Source organism: Ipomoea nil, unplaced genomic scaffold (genome assembly GCF_001879475.1).
Source record: "Ipomoea nil cultivar Tokyo-kokei standard unplaced genomic scaffold, Asagao_1.1 scaffold0686, whole genome shotgun sequence".
In the NCBI taxonomy this organism is placed as follows: domain Eukaryota; kingdom Viridiplantae; phylum Streptophyta; class Magnoliopsida; order Solanales; family Convolvulaceae; genus Ipomoea; species Ipomoea nil.
The window spans coordinates 32976-40435 of NW_017617114.1; the positions used below are offsets into that span (position 1 = coordinate 32976).

At 34.4% G+C, this 7460-nt stretch overlaps 2 non-coding genes across 2 annotated transcripts; both read right to left on the reverse strand.

The window, feature by feature from the left end:
- Positions 1–6505: 6505 nt before the first annotated feature.
- TRNAK-UUU lies at positions 6506–6577 on the reverse strand. Its single transcript has one exon. It is a non-coding gene; the product is annotated as a tRNA-Lys (tRNA).
- Positions 6578–7181: 604 nt separating this feature from the next.
- Positions 7182–7253, reverse strand: TRNAK-UUU. The gene has a single exon. It is a non-coding gene; the product is annotated as a tRNA-Lys (tRNA).
- Positions 7254–7460: the final 207 nt, after the last annotated feature.

The window sequence follows — 7460 nt, forward strand, 5'->3', positions numbered from 1 at the left end:
ATGCAATGGTTTGCCAATTTCTAGTGTTGGTCATGCTTCGTATTCTACCCCCTCCCGGTCTTTAATTTATTTAATGTTTTACATGTTCGAATGTTCCTGGTCTGTCTGCTTCCTTGTTATATGTTTAACGTCTTGCGTTAGATAATCGTGTCTTTTTTTAATTTCACCCGTCTTTTGTGTGTGTGGGTGTGTGGGTGTGTGTGTGTAAAGGATCTCGCAACCAAGGAGGTTCTACTTAGAGGGTCAAGTTCTAGGGGCTTATACTCATTGCCTGTGTCGAGTTCTTCTTTTAGTCCTTCTAGTAATAATAATGTGCTATCTCTCTGTGGTGACTGGTGCGTGTCTGTTAGGATAGTCGTCTTGTTTTCCTTTGTATAAATTCGATCTTCGAGTTCACATGTGTTGGATTTAATTTATACAGACATTTGGGGCCGGAGGGTTTTATCAGCTATTGGTTCATGTTACTTTGTAATTTTTTTGGATGACTTCTCTCGTTACACTTAGTTTCATTCTATGAGTTTAAAGTCTCATTTGTATGTTGTGTTTTAACATTTTAGAGCGATGGTTGAACACTCTTTCTCTTGCAAAATTAAGGCTATTACATCAGACCTTGGAGTGAGTACAAAAATTATACTAAGTCTTTGCTCGTTTGGGTATTACTCACTGTCAATCCTGTGCCTATACGCATGAGCAGAACAGTCTTGTTGAACGCCGTCATCGGCACATTGTCGAGACTGGGCTTACTCTCATGGCCCAAGGCTCTATTCCTCCTCGTTTCTAGGATTTTGCTTTTGAAACTATTGTGTACCTTATTAATAAAATGCCCTCGTCTGCCTTGGATAATTCCAGTTCGCATCTTATTTTACATCATTCTCCTCCGTCTTACGTGTTTTTGGGTGTTTGTTTTATCTATTTCTGCTTCCATATAATCGTCATAAAATGACTTATCGGTATGTTCCTTGTGTTTGTTTAGGCTATCTCGCATCCTTTTGCTAGGCAACACTCTTTGCAGGCTAGTGTGGTGCCTCGTTCTCCGCTCAATCCTTGGCGGCAGCGGCTGTCCCTAAACATGTGAAGGATTCTTTCCCAGTGGTTTCTGTGCCGTCATCTACTGCTCATGTTGCTAAGATGGCTGCTGGTCGTTGAGCTCCCACCAGACTGCCTCCAAACGCTCAGTTCCTCGTACCCATTCCATGGTGCTATGTCACATTACGAGGGTTTCCACGACTGGTGATGCTCTTGTTGCTTTGGCTACTGAAGTAGGGCATTCTGATCCCACGTGTTATTCGCAAGCTGTGAAATCTTCAGAGTGGCGTGAGGCTATGGACTTGGGGTTTAATGCCCTAGTGCAGAATAATACTTCGCAGTTGGTTCCCTATCGGCCTAGGATGAATGTTGTTAGCTGTAAGTGGATGTTCCGCACCAAACGGAAGGCAGATGGATCGGTTGAGTGTCATATATAAGGCCCGGCTAGTAATCAAGGGTTTGAATCAGGTTGCTGGAGAGGACTTATTTGACACCTTTAGTCTGGTACTTACGCCGACTATAGATTTTCTTCTTATAGCTTTTGCTGTTTCGTCTGACTGGGTAATTAGACAGTTGGATGTTCATAAATCATAATGCCTTTTTCAACGATAATCTTTCTAAAACTGTCTACATGTGCCAGCCGTCTGGCTATGCTGATGCGACTTTTCCTGAGTGTGTCTGTCTATTGTAGCGATATCTCTGTGGCCTAAAGCAAGCTCTTCGGGTTTGGTTCACACGATTGCATGATTTTTTGTTGTCTGTTGATTTTCGTTCTTCTAAAACGGACATTTCCTTGTTTAAGTTATATATAGACAGAATGCCTTGCAGGATTATCTGTTGATTTATGTTGCAGATATTCTTGTCATGAACTGCGATCGTGTTTTGGTTGAGAGTCACAACTCTCATCAATGTAATCATACAACACGCTTCATTTGATTAATTTTAAGCGAAATAGGAAAAGTTTAATGGTTTATGCAATTTTAGCTGAGATTTGCGTGTTAATGTCAAGGGTCAAGTTGAATTTTGGGAGAAGTTGAACGTGCAGTGTTTGAAAGCATTGACTACAATATGATTCCCAACTTCTATAATAGGCCAACCTACAAGGACATGGCCCCCCGCCAATGATTGTATCTATTTTATTTTTATGTGCTCAGCATCATCAATGATATACTTTGGACAAAATAGGATTCTCAAATTATAGAAAATAAAGAAATTAATTTCAAAATTAATAAGTTAAAAGTAATAAGTCACAAATAAGATGTGAATGACACAAATTTTTTTTATTTTATTTATTTATTTATTTTTTTTTTTAGATTGAACGATAGGGAGCCACAAGTTAGGGAGATAAAACTAGAAGAGTGAATTTCATTTTTGGTTCTAGATTTATAGGTGCTGACAGTTCACTTTTTTTTTTTTTTTTTTTTTCGAAACAATCACATTTGGTTCTAGTATTGTTGTAGCATGACCACTTTTAGTTCTCGGTCAATAAAATCGTCGAAATGGCGTTAAATACAATGACATTTTGATTTATTTATTACAAAAGTAGGTTGGCCTATTATATTTTTATTTTAATTTTAATGAAAAAAAAAACTCATAATTGAAAACCTAATGTCCTTGTATTTTAAAGAATTTCAACGATTTTGTTGATGGAAAATTAAAAATGATCATGTCACAACTCACAATAATACTAAGACTAAAAAAATGATGTTTTGAAAAAGATTAGTGCATTGTCATTTATAAATCTAGAATCAAAGTGTATGTCCAGTTATAACAAGCTTCTAAATTCTAGGTACTTAAACTAGACATACAGATTTCTAATTAACTCTTTCCTTCTAATTACCTTCTTCCTAATTAGAGTATCCTTCCTCACAAATCCAACCTTCCATCAAATTATACCCTGGACCATAATTTACCTTGTATTATAGACCCTGATAAAAAAATAACGTTTATATTTTGTATATGCAGTTGACACATTTTGTACGTACGCAGTTAATCGTTTTTGTACTTGTAAACAAATTGAAAACACATCACATGGTAATTACAAATACATAAACTGTTACTGTGGGTACAGAATATATTAACTACAGACAATACATAACATGTTAACTAACTTATGTGTCTGCAGTTAACATATTATGTACCTACAATTAACAAATTATGTGTTTGTAGTTATCATGTTATGTGAATGTAATTACCCTGTTATATGCTTTCAATTTGTTTAAAAATACAAAAATTATTAATTATAGATACAAAATATATAAACTATAGACACAATTTTTAAATCAAAATTCACAATACAATATGAACCTTTATTTGTTCATCATATAACAATTACAACCTCAGCTCTCCTCCTGGACTAGACTGGAGCGTTATGCTGTGCAAAAACGACGTCGTTTTGGCGTCTAACTTAAAAAAAAAAAAAAATTCAGAATTGCATAATTACACATCCATAATTTCACTACACATCCATAATTTCATAACTACACTTCCAGAATTGCATAACTACACTTCCAGAATTGCATAACTACACTTCCTGAATTGCATAACTATAATTCTAGAATTGCATAACTACACATCCATAACTTCATAACTACACTTTCAGAATTGCATAACTACACTTCCAGAATTGCATAACTACTTCCAGAATTTCATAACTAAAAAATCCAAAATGAATGAACTAAAAATGAATAACATAATGTTGTTGTTGGGAATCGAAATTGATTTTTTTTTTTAAGTAGGGCACGCGTTTTATGCAAAACGACGTCGTTTTTGCATCCGTATGCACCATGCAGGGTGCATACAAATGCACAACATAATTTGCCAGGTTTCAATTGTTATGCCATGGAACCGTGTTCACCATTCATGGTGAACACGGTCCCAAACGGTAACGGTTCCTACGGGCACCGTTATCTTCCACCAATCTTTTTTTCTTTCTTTCTTTCTTTCTTTCTTTCTTTCTTCTTCTTCTTCTTCTTCTTCTTCTTCTTTTCTTTTTTTTTTTTTAATTAACAGCGCGAACTTTTCTTCTTCATATTCACATTTTGCTGTTTCACTTCCTCTTCGCGCAAGTTTCTTCAACACTCATAAATTATGAATGTGCAGGCATGGATTTATGAATGTGCAGTTATGAAATTATGAAATTTCTTTTATGAGATTATGAATTTTCTGTAACAGAAAATTCATAATTACATAACTGTAAATTCATAATCTCATAACAGAAATTCATAATTTAATAAATATTTTTCTTTTATGAGATTATGAATTTTCTGTTATGAGATTATGAATGTATAGAAAATTCATAATGTAAATTCATAATCTCATAACAGAAAATTCATAATCTGAACATAGAATGCAAAACACCATTAAAAGCACATTAACTAATTTTTTTTTTTTTTCTGGTAAAAACAATGCCGTTTGGGATCGTGTTCACCAAGCATGGTGAACACGTTTTCATGGCATAATTTGCGGAGAGAAAGTCATAAGACCTAATAAGGATTTTCACACACACACACACACACACACACACACACACACACACACACACACACACATATATATATATATATATATATATATATATATATATATATATATATATATATATATATATATATATATATATATATATATATATATATATATATATATATATATATATATATGATGGGTCAACCCATTATGTATTTAAAAAAAGTGAAATGTCCCTGTATCTAACGTCATTTCAACGATTTTGTTGACGGATGACAAAAAACGGTCATGCTACAATAATAATAGGACCAAAGTAATGTAATCCTCCAACCACCCTGGACCGCCATGCTTGGCGGTTGAGATGGAGCACATGCTTCAATTTGATATCAGAGTCATGTCAAAGGTCATGAGTTCGAATCTCCGCGTCACCCGATAAAAAAAAAAAAAAAGAGACTATGGTCCACGTGTTGTGGCCTGCACACGGGGAGCGTGTTAAGCATATAACCATTAACCATTAATGTGCAATCCAACTAGTGCTTAAGCATATAACCATTAACCATTAATGTGCAATCCAACTAGTGCTTTGAGATAAAGCACATACTTTAATTTAGATAACCATCTAGATGAACATCATATCCTACTTAGTCGAAAGAATTTGTTACAAAAGCATACACATATATAATCATATTGTATGTTAGTTCAAAATACTCTCATGCATTCTTTGACCTCTATCCTTAATTCATAACTTATAATCAATTATGTGTACTTAAGGATTCTACCGCAATCAATCAATACACATCTTATTTATATCGCTATCTTGATGATGGGCTATTGAGTTAGTCTAATGAAATTGAGATCCAATTCCTAGAATTTCTTGTTTTCCCACTCTCAATAATTTCCGACAAAGTACATGCGTGGTAATTGAAGAAGGATCCTAGTACTAGTAGAACGAGTATTCATGAATCATTTAGTGGTGAAGATAATGACTGTTTCCGCGTTGGGCCGAAATGATGCATTTTTTATTCTTTGTTTGCGAAATTGGGTAAATTTGCACTTCATATATTTTATAGATAGATGTAGAATATTGTTCTTTACCTCTCACATGTTACTAGAATATGCCAGGAATTAGAATGAAAGGGGCCGTTAGGAATGTTTATATATAATACTCAATTTATAACTATATAAATTCGACTAGGCAAGTGAACATATTATATGGTTTTTGAATACGTATATGATTGAGTAATGAGTGCCGTATCCCACAGAAATTATGAATACTAGTACGTAGTAATAACTGAAAATTTATTGTCTAGCATGAATATATGATGTAAAATTAATTAAAAATAAAAATAAATCACTAACCAATACCCTAGTCATGTAGAGAAAACCAAGCAAGAATGAAGAAATTAACCAATAAATAACAGGTACTTGGATCTATAAATACCCTAAGACATCATTAGCCATAACAGATAAATGTCAACAACTATTGTACATCCTTAGACTATGAGACCTCCTAATTTATGCTAATATCTTTCTTAAGAATATTAAAAATCGTCTAGGATCTACACATACTTTACCATCCATGGTCCAAGTTAACCACCCATGGTCCTTCAGCTTTCAAAATTTAACCAGACCTGGTCCTCCTGGTAGTTGAGTTCTGGTGTGAACAAGACTTCCCATGCGAATGTGTGGATGCACTTTCAAACTAGTAATAGTGCACCATAAAGCATTTCGGAATGCATAATGCATAATGCATTGCCTGATTTTCATTGATTGTCACAATGGTGCGTTTTACAATTGCTTGACGGTGCATTCTTCCTTTTTATGTATTCCTAAAATGCAATGTCAAGCATTTACAGATGTATTTAACTATTTATGGTGCCCTGCTACAGTGCTACTAACTTGGAAGTGTATTCGTACTGTCTGAATAAACCAAAAAACCCTTTGCTGATATAATGCTAATTTCACTTTCGCCAATATAGGCGAAACAAATAGCCCAAGGAACTTTAGGAAACGCCGTCTGTGGGGATCGAACCCACGACCACGTGGTTAAAAGCCACGCGCTCTACCACGGAGCTAAGACGGCAGCTGTTGCGAAATTGTGCATTCTTCCATTCTATATCCTAAACTGCACTGTCAAACATTACAAGTGCACGATCAAGCATTTCTAAATGCACCCGAGTTGACAGTCAATGAATATCAAGCAATATACGGTGGATTCTGAAATGCTTTATGGTGCACTGCCACTAACTTGAAAATGCATTCGTACGTTCACACATGAAAGTTTGTCCGCTTCTTATCCATCCTTATATCAATAAAAGAAAAGAAAAACTAAACAAAATAACTAAAATAGACATTTGAAGAGTAATTTTATTAATAATTAACAATAACACGTAATAATTGAAAGATTAATAGTACATTTTTCTTATATTGTAGTCGAAAATATAATTTTACCAATTAACAATTTACAACAACCTTAGCATTAAAAGTTGGTGTCAAATCCAAAATTTTGTTTCAATCAACTATATACATTTTGGGGTGGGAATTATTTTAGAAAATTATGTACAAAAAGAATTATAAAACAAACAAAAAAACCTTTGCTGATATTATAAACAATAATAAAATCTGCATGACTTTTTATAGTTTTACCGAGGTAGGGAAACATGCAGCTTGGTGGTAGCTTTGGAAACCGCCGTCTGTGGGGATCGAACCCACGACCACGTGGTTAAAAGCCACGCGCTCTACCACTGAGCTAAGACGGCACCTGCTTGTTGATGTTCAATTTATTTTAAATCTCTTAATTAAGCCGTAGATTATAAAAAATTTGATAGTTGGGCCGATTTTATGAGATGTTGATTTTAAGATAGTAGGGTCCATTATCATGGTATGATGAGAAAAGCAACTTTTGGTTTTAATAAAATAAAAGTTACCAGTACTAGTAGGAGAAAAACCTGAGGAGTAGGGTGCAC